The 15,034-nt window shown below is 40.5% G+C and overlaps 1 protein-coding gene, 1 long non-coding RNA gene and 1 pseudogene across 2 annotated transcripts in view; 2 read left to right on the plus strand and 1 right to left on the minus strand.

Moving 5' to 3' along the window:
- LOC117487673 overlaps nucleotides 1-11,713 on the plus strand; it is a 31,785-nt gene extending 20,072 nt beyond the window's left edge. Inside the window, exon 2 of the long non-coding RNA XR_004556425.1 lies at nucleotides 11,361-11,713. This is a non-coding gene — a long non-coding RNA (uncharacterized LOC117487673). The remainder of the gene's footprint in view (nucleotides 1-11,360) is intronic.
- The window catches only part of LOC117487666 (interferon-induced very large GTPase 1-like), a 339,011-nt gene that overhangs the window by 181,686 nt on the left and 142,291 nt on the right, over nucleotides 1-15,034 (plus strand). The window lies entirely within an intron of this gene.
- LOC117487670 overlaps nucleotides 1-15,034 on the minus strand; it is a 259,379-nt pseudogene that overhangs the window by 93,563 nt on the left and 150,782 nt on the right.

A 15,034-nucleotide genomic window follows, 5' to 3' on the forward strand; every position in this document is an offset into this window, starting at 1 on the left:
ACCAGTGTTCATGGTGAGCATTGTGTTGCCATGGCAATGGCATTTGAAGAAATCTCAAAACTGTCCCGTAGATGTCTTCATGTCTGGACTGTAGCACACATGTGAAGTTTGAGCACTTTTTGAACATTTTCATAGGAGTTATACATTACATTAGGAGGTTACATTACTCTCTCTCTTCTCTTGATCGCCCTCTCTCTCTTCTCTTGATCGCCATCTCTCTCTTCTCTTGCTCGCCCTCTCTCTTCTCTTTATCGCCCTCTCTCTCTCTCTTGATCGCCCTCCTCTCTCTCCTCTTGATCGCCCTCCTCTCTCTCTCTTGATCGCCCTCTCTCTCTCCTCTTGATCGCCCCTCTCTCTCTCCTCTTGATCGCCCTCTTCTCTTCTCTTGATCGCCCTCTCTCTTCTCTTGATCGCCCCTCTCTCTCTTCTCTCTCTCTTCTCTTGCTAGCCCTCTCTCTTCTCTTGATCGCCCTCTCTCTCCTCTTTGATCGCCCTCTCTCTCCTCTCTTCTCTTGATCGCCCTCTCTCTTCTCTTGATCGCCCTCTCTCTCTCTTCTCTTGATCGCCCTCCCTCTCTCCTCTTGATCGCCCTCTCTCTCTCTTTCTCTTGATCGCCCTCTCTCTTCTCTTGATCGCCCTCTCTCTCTCTTCTCTTGATCGCCCCTCTCTCTCTTCTCTTGATCGCCCTCTCTCTCTTCTCTTGATCGCCCCTCTCTTTTCTCTTGATCGCCCTCTCTCTCTCCTTTTGATCGCCCTCTCTCTCTCCTCTTGATCGCCCTCTCTCTCTTCTCTTGATCGCCCTCTCTCTCTCCTCTTGATCGCCATCTCTTCTCTTGATCACCCTATCACTCTTCTATCACTATTCAAAAACTATGGCTCCTATCAAAAAATGACCAGACCGTGAGCATCAGGGAACCCCAATGAACTGATAAATGTGTTGATGGCTGCATCGTTACCAAACCTGTGAAGTTTTGGGCCATTTCGAGCATTTTCACTGAAGTTATGAGAAAACCAGTGTTTCATGGTGAGCATTGTGTTGCCATGGCAATGGCATTTGAAGAAATCTCAAAACTGTCCCGTAGATGTCTTCATGTCTGGACTGTTAGCACACATGTGAAGTTTGAGCACTTTTTGAACATTTTCATAGGAGTTATACATTACATTAGGAGGTTACATTACTCTCTCTCTTCTCTTGATCGCCCTCTCTCTCTTCTCTTGATCGCCATCTCTCTCTTCTCTTGCTCGCCCTCTCTCTCTTGATCGCCCTCTCTCTTCTCTTTATCGCCCTCTCTCTCTCCTCTTGATCGCCCTCTCTCTCTCCTCTTGATCGCCCTCCTCTCTCTTCTCTTGATCGCCCTCTCTCTCTCCTCTTGATCGCCCTCTCTCTCTCCTCTTGATCGCCCTCTCTCTTCTCTTGATCGCCCTCTCTCTCTCTTCTCTTGATCGCCCTCCCTCTCTCCTCTTGATCGCCCTCTCTCTCTCTCTTCTCTTGATCGCCCCTCTCTCTCCTCTTGATCGCCCTCTCTCTCTCCTCTTGATCGCCCTCTCTCTTCTCTTGATCGCCCCTCTCTCTCTCTTCTCTTGATCGCCCTCCCTCTCTCCTCTTGATCGCCCTCTCTCTCTCTCTTCTCTTGATCGCCCTCTCTCTTCTCTTGATCGCCCTCTCTCTCTCTTCTCTTGATCGCCCTCTCTCTCTTCTCTTGATCGCCCTCTCTCTCTTCTCTTGATCGCCCTCTCTTTCTCTTGATCGCCCTCTCTCTCTCCTTTTGATCGCCCTCTCTCTCTCCTCTTGATCGCCCTCTCTCTCTCCTCTTGATCGCCCTCTCTCTCTTCTCTTGATCGCCCTCTCTCTCTCCTCTTGATCGCCATCTCTTCTCTTGATCACCCTATCACTCTTCTATCACTATTCAAAAACTATGGCTCCTATCAAAAAATGACCAGACCGTGAGCATCAGGGAACCCCAATGAACTGATAAATGTGTTGATGGCTGCATCGTTACCAAACCTGTGAAGTTTTGGGCCATTTCGAGCATTTTCACTGAAGTTATGAGAAAACCAGTGTTTCATGGTGAGCATTGTGTTGCCATGGCAATGGCATTTGAAGAAATCTCAAAACTGTCCCGTAGATGTCTTCATGTCTGGACTGTTAGCACACATGTGAAGTTTGAGCACTTTTTGAACATTTTCATAGGAGTTATCCTCTTGATCACCCTATCTCTCTTCTCTTGATCGCCCTCTCTTCTCTTGATCGCCCTCCCTCTCTCCTCTTGATCGCCCTCTCTCTCTCTCTTCTCTTGATCGCCCTCTCTCTTCTCTTGATCGCCCTCTCTCTCTCTCTTCTCTTGATCGCCCTCCCTCTCTCCTCTTGATCGCCCTCTCTCTCTCTCTTCTCTTGATCGCCCTCTCTCTTCTCTTGATCGCCCTCTCTCTCTCTTCTCTTGATCGCCCTCTCTCTCTTCTCTTGATCGCCCCTCTCTCTCTTCTCTTGATCGCCCTCTCTTTTCTCTTGATCGCCCTCTCTCTCTCCTTTTGATCGCCCTCTCTCTCTCCTCTTGATCGCCCCTCTCTCTCTCCTCTTGATCGCCCTCTCTCTCTTCTCTTGATCGCCCTCTCTCTCTCCTCTTGATCGCCATCTCTTCTCTTGATCACCCTATCACTCTTCTATCACTATTCAAAAACTATGGCTCCTATCAAAAAATGACCAGACCGTGAGCATCAGGGAACCCCAATGAACTGATATATGTTGTTTTTTTTTGGTTTTGTGTGTAAAATGTGGAGATGGGAGCAGTTTGTCTAAAGTGTACTTCTCTCTGTTCTGAAGAAAGTTCCAGAAAGATTTAACATGGGAATCAATTGGGAGCTAGCTGGACTTTTTGTCTCTTCATGCCCTCAAGAGGCATTTTGTTTAATATTTCTTCTTAATTATTTTTCATTTTCCAACCTAGGAGAGGTTTTCCTACGTTTTTCATGAAAAAATATGTTTGAGGAGTGTAGGGTTTGGGAATTATGGCAAGTTTAAAACATTTTTGGGGGAGAATTTGAAGAACTGCTGCACTCTGTTTTGAGATCAAAGCACTCTAGACTTAACAAGCTGCTCCATCCACACTAATGTTAAAATCTGAAGAAAGCCTCTTTACCAAGCTCCAAACAAAGTTAATTATTTCAAAAAGTGTAAAAGATATCAAAGATAAAAGTCAAGTTTGAATAGCTGAAGGTGTTGTGATCATTTGAAAGTTGGAATGAAGTGTCTAGCTGAAAGTATGTGGAAGGAGTAGCATTTGGCACAAAGTGTAGGAAAAGAGGATTTGAAGGCATCTCCCATTGACTTCAATGTTAAAAAAAAGAGTTTAAAAAGCTGAATATTTCAAAAAGTATAAAATATTTTTAAAAAGTTGAAGGTTTCCCATCGATTCCTGAACAGGCTGAATAGTTTAATATTTGAATGGTTTCTGTAGCTGAAAATAAGCTGAAGTTATGGAGAGCCAAAGTATTGGTGAAATAAGGGGAAGAATAAAGAAATTGAAGTACTATAGTGGAATGCTGTGGCACAGCATTCGCACTAATAAAGAAAAAATTGAAGTACTATAGTGGAATGCTGTGGCACAGCATTCGCACTAATAAAGAAAAAATTGAAGTACTATAGTGGAATGCTGTGGCACAGCATTCGCACTAATAAAGAAAAAATTGAAGTACTATAGTGGGATGCTGTGGCACAGCATTCGCACTAATAATAAGGGGAAGAATAAAGATTCGAAGAACTATAGTGGAATGCTGTAAACAGCATTCGCACTAATAAGTATTTTCTACATTCAAGTGATTATAGCGCCGTACAAATGGCAGATAGTGTTTATATCTCACATTGCAGGTTTGTTGCACAGGATTGCAAGAGGTAAATCAAAAACAAATCCTTAAAAAGCAAATGTGAATAATTTCCTCAAAATGTAAACTCCTGAGGGACACTGTTGATGTACGTAATAAATGTTAGTTTTAGACAAATGAAGTCCATTGTAGGAGCCATTTTATGGGTGTTGTTGGTGTCTCAGTTTACTTTATTTATATTTATACTGCAATATTATTTTGGACACTTGGTGGCGGGGGTTAGCTGCAGGTTATACTGGGTGTATAAAAAGGGTCATAGGTGACAGGAAAGGACGAGGACACAGGAGGAAAGAGCATACCGATTCCACCAGCCCGGCAGATGCTCACCACAACTATTGCATGTATAATTAAACCTTGGTATGTAGAACGCTAAATAAAACATCATTCTAAACTGCATCAAAAGACCAGAAAATCATCTGTTTGTGTCTGCGTCTGGATCACTCTCTAGCCCTCCTGTGAAGTAATGGCAAAAGAATATAGGACATTGGAACACTAAAATTGCCATTACATTCATGTTGTTATTTTATTTAGCTTTCTCTTTTACCACACTGTTTTACTTAGCAGTCAAGCAGCACTTTAAAATGCTGACAAACTTTGACAGAATGGGAATTTTCAGTTTCAGTGAAACCTTTATATGTTCCCACAGAGCCTACCCCTCCTGTGCAGGTTACAGTCGACCACGTCAGCAGGGAGTCATCGCCTCGGGACACAATAAGCAAGCCTACTAAAACCTCTGTCCAGACACGTAAGTCAAATGAAATCATTATTGCATATGGCTGCAGACAACGTCAAAGGTTTGTATAAAGAAATCAGTAATGTAATGGGAACTCAAACATGAATATTGGAATTGGACAGATGGCTTTATTTGCACATGCTTCTGGGTTGATGTACTCTTCAGAAGAAGAAGTCCAGATTCCATCCCTGCAGTATTTATCTTTGAATACAAGAAAGTTACCAATTTCTTCTTCTGAAAGACACCCGTTTGGCTGTTTCTATAGATCCTGCCTCACAACATGCTAACAAATTTGACTTTTTACATACGTTATGTTACTTTTAGCAAGATCTTATTAAAAAATACAAATATATAAATCAACTACTGAATTATGATGTATTGTCATTGTTTAGCTGAAAGTAAAACAGTAATAAAAGCGAGCTTCACCTTTACCAGCTGCAACATTTAAATTGTGACCACATTAATAGATTACTAATTACAATATATATTATTCTAAAATTGTTAAAAGCTTTTAGTTTTGGTACACACATCTCTACTTTAATTTCTACACTTTGGTATCAATATTTATTGAGTACTTTTTTCAACACTGTTAAAAAGTATAATGAAATGCATAATAGTTAAGTCAGGATAAGAACAACTGAACCTTTTATGGGTCTAGAGAGCATAAGTATGTATACAGTTTATACGGTTTAACCCTCCCCAGGATATTCTGCTGTTAGGTAATATGATTGATGACAGCACCCTTTTTGAGTTTCATTCAGTTATCACCTATGAATAATGCCAATGTCCAATTCAGTGCCAGGAGGATTTTCATCAACCTGCCGTATTCTGATCCAAAGAAATGTCTCTATCCACCTCTTCAAGGTCCTTTAACCAACAATTCATTAGCAGGCTGCGATTAGACAAGCAGTTTACTGACTGACTGAATGACCAACGTAGTCATAGTTTTAGCAATTGATAAATATTAAAATATATTTTGATCCATGCTTAGGGTTGGTGGAATAACGGATAATGTTTTTAGTATGATTCTCTTTCATTTTCTACAGAGCCACACCTTGAGAGTTTTTTGGAGGAACTGGGGTTGGATCACCACTACAAAGAGAAGTTATCCCTAAGCACACTTCTAAGGATTGACAAGAAGACCATTACTGATGAACCTGCCAAGTGTAATTCAGATCTTCCATGGTATTTTCTGAAGAAACTAATGATGGTTAATGTGACAGCTAGGAATGTAAAATGTACACCTTCACATGAATCAGACTGTGATTATAACTTAGATCTTGATCATCTCGATGAAAGTACACATTCAGGTGACACACTGAATCCCCTTGATATTATCACAGCTCTCTTCCTGTGCTCTGATGGTTTTGTACAGCAGGAAATGGCCCTCAAAATGTCCATGTGTCAGTTTTCCGTGCCTCTGTTGCTTCCCAACTGTGACACAAGGCAGTGCACACTCATGCTTTGGGCCATGAGAGATATTGTTAAAAAGTACAGACCTCAGTCACTTTCAGAATCCAAGGGATTTATTGAAGAGAGAATTGTTGTCTCTGAACTTCCAATGATATCTTTTGTGAGACTGGGTGAGTGCTCCTTGTCCAAGTCACAGATCCTCAATAAGCTTCTGAGCAGTTCTCAGCAGTACCATGACACCTTTGTTCACCGCTACATGGATGGTGGTGACAGTCCAAGGAGAATATCCAATGGATTGGTTGAAATGACTTGGTACCTCCCTTGTGGGAACAAAAACATGGATGTCTTCAGCGATCCAGTTGCTGTAGCTAACCTTCGTGGGGACATTGCTTCATTTGAAACACAATTTGCTTTCTTGTGTCAGACATCTGCAGCAGTTTTTGTGTTCTTTGATGCTTTGAACTCTGAGTGTGAGCTGCTAAACAACCAAAACCAGAAGGCCCAGATCTTCTTGGTGGTTAACCGTCAAAGCAAAGATTTCAAATTAGATGCTGTAAAAAAGGTAGCAACCAAGTTAAGCTTAACCAAGAGAAACATCCTTTTGAAAGATAAGAACATAAATTATGCAAACTTTGTCAAAGATTTGCGGGAAAAAGTCAGCAATGTATTTGAAAACACAAAGGTGAAGATGGGAATTGAGAAGATGTCTGACGTTGCCCATGAACATGGAATTTGTGTTGATGAAGACTCTCCAGAGTGCCAGACTGCCAAGGAAAATGCAGATGCTATCACTGCAGAAATTCAAGACATTCTTAAATACAAAGACGCTCAGCTTCCCTTGCAAGGCCAGATATGGAAGGACCTTACTCGCTTGGAGAAGGAAGAATTCCGGCTTCGGAAAGTTGGGTCCAAAAATATAGAAAAATACAAAAGTGATCTTCAGCAACAGAAAACCAAACTTCGGGAAAAACAGAACTCTCATGACATCTCAAAGGCAATGACATGTTTCATCTATGCAATATCAAACCCGGGGATACAGAGGTGCTATTTCCTGAAATGGATGCGAATGAACCTCGATAACGTGTCTCGGGAAAACCTGTGTGACCTCAGGGAGCAGTACAAAGAAAAATGCAAAAACCCTGAGAACAAAGAGGAGATCAAGGATATTGACCAACAACTTTCCAACAGCTCATTAGGAACTGAACACTTCTTCCGTGAAATGGGGCAGATCTATGAAGCTTCCCTTTCCCTTCCTGAAACAGACCCAGCACGTCAACAACTACAGCATCTCCCCAAGCTATGTGCTAAGTTAATGCTTGATGGATTTCCACTAGAGCTTGTAGATGGAGAAGCATCCAACATACCTCTCAGATGGGTGACTGACGTTCTCTCTCAGCTCAATGCCTTGGTGTCTCCTAAGAACAAGATCCTGGTAGTCACAGTTCTTGGAGTTCAGAGCACAGGAAAGTCCACTCTCCTCAACACCATGTTTGGAGTGCAGTTTGCAGTCAGCAGTGGTCGATGCACTCGAGGTGCCTTTATGTTGCTGATTAAAATCAATGAAGATGTCAGAAAAGACTTCAACTGTGACTTCATGGTGATCATTGACACTGAGGGCTTAAAGTCACCAGAGCTTGCACAACTGGACAATAGATATGAGCACGACAATGAGCTTGCAACACTTGTTGTGGGGCTGAGTGATATCACCATCATCAATGTTTCAATGGAGAATTTAGCAGAAATGAAGGACATCCTACAGATAGTTGTACACACTTTCCTCAGGATGAAAGAGGTGGGCAAAAAGAAGCCCAAATGTCAGTTTGTTCACCAGAATGTGTCCGATGTTTCAGCCCATGACAAGAACCTGCGAGACAGGAAACTGCTCCTGCAACAGTTAAACGAGATGACCCAGGCAGCAGCCAAAATGGAAAAGAAAGAAGAGAACATGAGCTTCACTGATGTGATGGAGTACAGTCCAGACACTGGAAACTGGTACATTCCTGGACTCTGGAATGGAAACCCACCGATGGCAGCAGTCAATGCAGGCTACAGCGAGGCTGTCTATGAGCTCAAGAAGAACATCATCACCATTTTGGGAAGTTGTGGATCATCAGCTAATAATATCTTGGAGTTTACAGAGTGGATGAAGAGCCTGTGGACGGCAGTAAAACATGAAAACTTCATCTTCAGCTTCAGAAACAGCATCGTGGCTGATGCATACATGAGGCTGTGCACAGAATTCAACAAATGGGAATGGGACTTCAAAAAAGAAATGTTCACATGGGTTACACAAGCTGAAACAAGAATCTCCAACTTCGGTACACCTGCTGATAAATCCAACAAATCTGACATGAGAGAACTTCTCATGCTATTGAAAAATGAAGCTTTGACAGAGCTGTCTGAATGGGAAACAAAGCTTCTTGGAAATCTGGAACAGTACTTCAAGCAAACAGAGGGTCATGTCTATCTTGTTGAAGGATACAGAGAGGAGTTTGCAAACAGTGCAAAGAGCCTTCGACGAGAAATGGAAAGCTCTGTGTTTAATCAACTCACAGCAGCAGCCGACATCAGACAGGGGATGACACAACTTGATAAAATCAAGGTGAACCACACAAAGGACTTAGAGGGCAGAGTTTGTGCATTGATTGAAGAATGTAGGAAGAAAAAAGTCAGGATGACAGAGATAGAGCTGAACAAAGAATTTGACAAGATGTGGACTGAAACAGTGAATGAACTATCCTTTACAAAAATGAAGGTTGAGGACATTTTCACACCTGTGTCTCACCACCTGAGAACAAATCTATCAACCAAGGGAGGTCACGTAAGTGATATGTTAAGTCAAAAAAGCCTGAGAGAATGTGGACTGGGGCCATTTAAATATACAGTTGAAGGACTCTTGAATCAAAGTGCACACAGACTTAAACAGTGGTTAAACATACCAGGTAATGCAAAGGCTGTACAACAAACAGCTGACGGCATCATTGCAGTTTGCTCACAGATGGTGAGTGAAAAAATGCAAAGAAAGAGCAATTACCATGATACTTACATCAATGAGATTCTAAACATGATTGATGAGAGGCTGCAGAACAATCAGGAAGTTGGAACAGACATCACTTTTGAAGTCTCTCTGAAACAGCACATCTGTGGAGACGCAGCCAGAAGGTTTCAGAGAATGCATGAAGATTTAATCCAAAAGAATGATCCCTACAGATGTCTGAAGGAAAACAAAGAAAAGTCTCTTTCTGATTTTAAAGACGTGTTCCGTAATGTAGACCAGTGCCAGAAGAAGGCAGAAGAATTCACAGACCGATGCTTGAAGCCTGCAGTCGAAGACTTTGTCAACCATTCCCTGGGTCCTGATATCATTGGTGAAATGAAGACAAGTGAGCAGTTCAGCACAAGAATGTCCTTCCAGTATTCACTTTTACTGGATCTGCTCTCAGAGGATGACTTTAAAAAGTACCAGAGCTATATTTGCTCATATGAGAAATATGTAAAGAAATGGATACTCAACAAAATATTGGAACACTTCTCAAATGGGTCAACGGAGTTTGAGGATCAACATCTCCAGTCATGTGTCAACAGCATAAATGATGCTATCCAGAAAGCTAAAACAGGAAAGAGTGGCAACTTAAAGTCATTTGTTGAAGTTGTCTGTCAGGAACTTGGTGACAAACTGGTCATTTCCCAGGATGCTCTTGGGGCATTCATGACCCTGAATAATGCCGACCAGGAACAGTTTGCTCACTGGCTCACTAAGTGTGTGACGGAGATGGCACAAACTTTTAGAGAGAAGTTTAAGAAAACAAACATCCAAACTAAACTACAGAGCCTTCATGTGAATCCTCAGAACGAGCTTTTCAACACACTGATTGGATGTGGTAAACAGTGTCCGTTCTGCAAAGCGCCCTGTGAGGCAGGAGGAAGAGCCCACACTGAGCACTTCGCTTCACTTCATCGACCAGAGGGTCTGGGTCAATACAGATGGAGTGATTCAGAAAAACGTTGCATTGAAATATGCTCTTCCTCTGTGAACAGTGACATTTCTTTTCACTGCAGTGCTACAAAAGATCAACCGCACCCTTTCAAGCGTTACAGGGAAATCTATCCGGACTGGAAAATCTCACCAGATGCAAGCCTCCAGGCATCAGACTACTGGAAATATGTACTGGCAAACTTCAACAATGAGTTTGCAGCAGCATACGATGCAAAGCCTGCTGATATTCCTGAAGTTTGGAAAGAAATCACACCTGAGCAAGCAGAGGCAAGCCTCAAAGAGTCATTTCATATCAAATGAGAAACTACAAGCTTTGTGCTCAGAGGGTCCCGTCCTCCTCATTACAGTCATCATCCTCTCATGGACATTTAGATTACACTTGATTTATATGAAGAGAAGCACACAAAGTAACATGCTCTTTATGAGATGGCAAGGTTGACCAAATATTTCAACAACAACTTACAAGGAATTTGTAAACGTTTCAGTTTGATTAACATACTTTAAATCCTTATTGTTTTGGTTGTTATTGTAGTATCAATTAATCAGATTATTTCCTTAAAGTAACTGATGCAAACATTTTTGCTTTTATGTTTTTCTGTGGTTTTGTCATAAACACATTAACAATTGTAATGTTTTAAAATATCATTCAGTCTTCATGTCAACATGAAGATTATACAATGTCTTTATTTTTATTTCAAATAAGTATCTGATTCTTATTATTTACATTTTTATTGACACATTCAGAATTGTTCTCTTTTCATTTCTGAGCTGCATCAAAAGCCACACATTTAGATTTTTAAATCAGTGAATGAATCATTGTGTTTTAGTGGTGGTACAGTCAACATGTAAACATGACAGAAAGTCTGTTGTCATCAAGTTCAGTTTGACATGTGACCGTTTCCCAGAGAGTTAGAATCTATTCTTATTTTGTTTCATTTATATATTTACATATTCAATGTTTAACATATCATTCAATCTAAATGTCAACATGTAGATTACACATGAATGTTGTTCTTACTTTATTGAGTGCTATATGTCATTGCCTTACCAAAAACCTGAAAGTCTTTCTTTGTTTTCCAATCAAGTATTTACCTCCAAATATTTACATTTTTATGTTCATGTTATAATATTTACTCAACATGTATTATGTTAGTTTTCATTTTCAAATGCCACATTTTTAACATTTTTAGATCAATTAAAGGATAATTTAGTTCATATTCAGCATGTCAACATGTAAACATGACAACAGGTTTGAATCAACTTAAGGATGATATAAAGATGGTATTGTTTTTGTGAATATTTATTTTGTTGCATTTTTCATGTTTTGTCAACGTGTAGGTTATCCTTCAGGTTGTTTTTATTACCTAATCCAGTAAGACATTTAATTCTCTTTGTTCAAAATCTATAACCACTTTGTTTCCTGTCATTGAAGTATCTGATATCACATATTTACATGTATTACTCACTTAAAAGATCATTCAATATAAAAGTGCTATTGTCAACAAGTAACAGCATCATATATGATCTTTCTTTTACTCAGATCTTCTAATCTTTTGTTTCTGTGAAGTATCTGATTCTTTATATTTACGTAATACAAAACACCATTCATTCTTTATACTGTTCATTTCTTTATAATGTTAACATGTATACTTACTACTGTTTACTATTTCAATAAAGAGACCACATCTGCAGACTGGCTATGAATGTATTTAATGTTTCCCAGATCAGAATCACAGCATACAGAGTATAATAACTTCTAAAGTAAACAGAAATATCATCACCTCATTTATTTATATAGTTTAAAAATATATATTTTTTTAATAATCATCTTTTTTTAATACCATTATTTTAAAAATGTTGTTCATCTGTAATGGCATCCAAGGTTTCCTTTGATGCCACTATAGAGCGGGGTTGACGACACGCAATCCAGAGCAATAAGCAGCCGAAGGTTTTCAGTCAAAAAATGTAATTTATTAACAAAAAAGGTATTGACTTAAATAGTCTCAAAATAACAAATCTAACTAATAATTTCGGCGATATACTTTCCTATATAAACTATACTTTGCAGTCCAATTTGCAACACTAATTTAGTTTATAATTTGCGGTCGAAAAACTGTTCCGCTCCCCGTCTCATCAGGTCTCAGAGCACCCCAGCTGTCCTCAATTACCTCACTTAAATAAACACCGGAAGGTACAAGGAAACAGATCATATTTACGATTTAAAATAAACAATCATTTCATCAAAAGATATTCACCATGGCAATATAAATCATTTTACATCATTAATTCATTTATCAAATTATGAATCTAAATAATAACTTTGACTTCATTGTGGCTCTAACAGACCACATCTGCAGACTGGCTATGGATGTCTTTAATGTTTCGCAGATCAGAATCACAGCATACAGAGTATAATAACTTCTAAAGTAAACAGAAATATCACCTCATTTATTTATATAGTTTAAAAATATATATTTTTTTAATAATCATCTTTTTTTAATACCATTATTTTAAAAATGTTGTTCATCTCAAATCTTAGGATTCTGAATACAACAAATAATGTAAAAACAAGACAACAGGTGCAACTCTGCAATGAATCGTGTGTATGTGTGTGTGTGTGTGTGTGTGTGTGTGTGTGTGTGTGTGTGTGTGTGTGTGTGTGTGTGTGTGTGTGTGTGTGTGTGTGTGTGTGTGTGTGTGTGTGTGTGTGTGTGTGTCACTGTCTTTACCGTGGGCCACATGAAGTCATTTTGGTTTGCTTGGCTGATTGCAGTTTGCTGAGGCTAGGTGTGTCCACATACATCCAGTCTGATCCACGGCTAATCACAGGTTCAGACTCTGAAAGTGAGAGACATTCAGATTAACTTAAAGTTGAATTTAAACTGTTAACAAGAAACTAGAAGTAAAGAATGTTTTTAAGGATGTCTGTGCATGTTTTGCTTTCTAGTGTTTTTGTGTTGATTTGTCCCATAACTGTATATTTTGCTAATTAAAAACACATGATTACATTTGGATAAAGAAAGTATAGATGGAAATACAACAAGGGGGAGTCAGTCCATGTCATTCATTATCTTCATCTTCAGGTCAGCGGAGTTGACAATAATGACTGACCTGTATTCCACCCTGAGCATTGTTTTAACAGTGTTAAAGATACATTCAGCCAGTTATATCATTGTTCAAGAAATCAATCACATGGTCTTACTGAAAACTGTCCTTTACCTATTCATTCTGAACATGGACTCCAGCAGACTACTGACATCTAGTGGACATGAATTGCAACAACACCTACTTTAAACTCAGGATTTCTCTTTCTAATTGTTATTTTTAAAACATAAAGACATGGAACCTTAAACATTTCTTAATTGTACCTGACAATTAAAGACATTTAATTTAAAACACAACCGTAGCCTCAAGACATGCAAAGTGAATTAAGAAGAGCAACTATCTGCAATTGACAACTTAATATGTTTAACTACAGTTGTCCCAATTGAAGCTCCCGTCACAGTGTACTGACTGATTCTGCAGTCCATTGCTGCTGTCATCCTCAAACATCTCCACACACAGACAACACAATCATATCTGTCTACTGATTTATCAGGAAAACTCACAAGGTTTATCCCAATATCCATCCTCAACTTGACCCGGAAATCAATCGTTGAAGGACGTCATGATTCCTTAAATGCGTGCGGAGGAGTCGATGAATGAGGAGGCTTCCAGAGGAGAGGGGCGCGAGGAAACACGAGTGCAGGCTATGCGGAAGTGTTATTGCTACATGCGCATCAAAGCTCCGCCCACAGATCCAGAGCCGTGTGCATACTGCCGCTGGAAACTCTGTAGTACATATGCTGGGACTGTAAGTGGCGCTGTACTTCCACACGAGACCGCTCGAAAGCTGTAGTACATATGGCGGGACTGTAAGTGGCGCTGTAACTTCCGCCACAAAATACACCAAAAGCAGCGAGTATAAGATCCCCCCCGGATGTGTGTGAGGCACAAACAAAACAAACAAACGAAGATGGCTGTTAGTCGCGCAAGAAAGGAGCTATTTTCGTGGTCCGACGACGAGGTGGAACTTCTTTTAAGTGTAACACTTGAGTATAAGACGACAAAAATACAGGATAATGTAGACTGGGAGTCCTGCAAGCCTAAATATACGGAGATAGCCGACTTATTTCAGGCGCAATATCCGAGGACCCCGACTGAAAAAGATTTCCCTCACGAGAAGAACACAATTTCACAGGGCCAGCTTACAGCGAAACTAAAACAGGTACAAGGGGACTTGTTCGACATGGAAGAGTCGTCGCCCGGACCAAGTTCATCCCCGAGTTTGGAGCATTCCATGGATTTGCCAGAGTCGAGTAGATCCAACGGAACTCTGCCAACTGCTGCGGTTGTGAGTCATCGCAGGGATCTGCTCCAGGTATGTTCATGATTTCAATCTTAAAGGGCTTGCTATATACTATGATGCAGTACCTTCCACTGAAAAACTGAACCGGTTTAAGCTTGGTAAAATTAGAAAGTATTTAGAGCTGTTTTATTTGTAAAATGTATTGAGAGCTATTTCACAACATGCCTTTTGTGTTCTGTTATCTGGTGGCTATGGTCCTATTGTGTATTAATTCAAACTTTCTCTGGTTTATTATAGGCACGGCTGGACGGCCACAGAAGTGACCGCATGAAGAGGAAGCTTCCAGCTGAACATGCGGTGCAGGAAGAGCTGCGATTAAAAAGCCGGATGTTGGACTTAATGGAGGAAGCAACCAGCCGCAGCGCAGCCAGCATGGATCGTATGAACAACACCATGGACAACATTAATGTGACTGTACAGAATGGCCTTTCCCTGATGAGCCAGTTCATGCAAGTTCATACTAACAACAGTGGATATGGACACTTCCAGGTGCCCTCATACCCACCCCGAAGGCCACACACGGCCACACCAAGATTAAACCCCTCTGTACCACACACCCCACAGCAACAATCTCCTCCATATTCATTCAGGCGGTCACTGGATG

This window comes from Trematomus bernacchii, unplaced genomic scaffold, assembly GCF_902827165.1.
Source record: "Trematomus bernacchii unplaced genomic scaffold, fTreBer1.1, whole genome shotgun sequence".
NCBI lineage: Eukaryota > Metazoa > Chordata > Actinopteri > Perciformes > Nototheniidae > Trematomus > Trematomus bernacchii.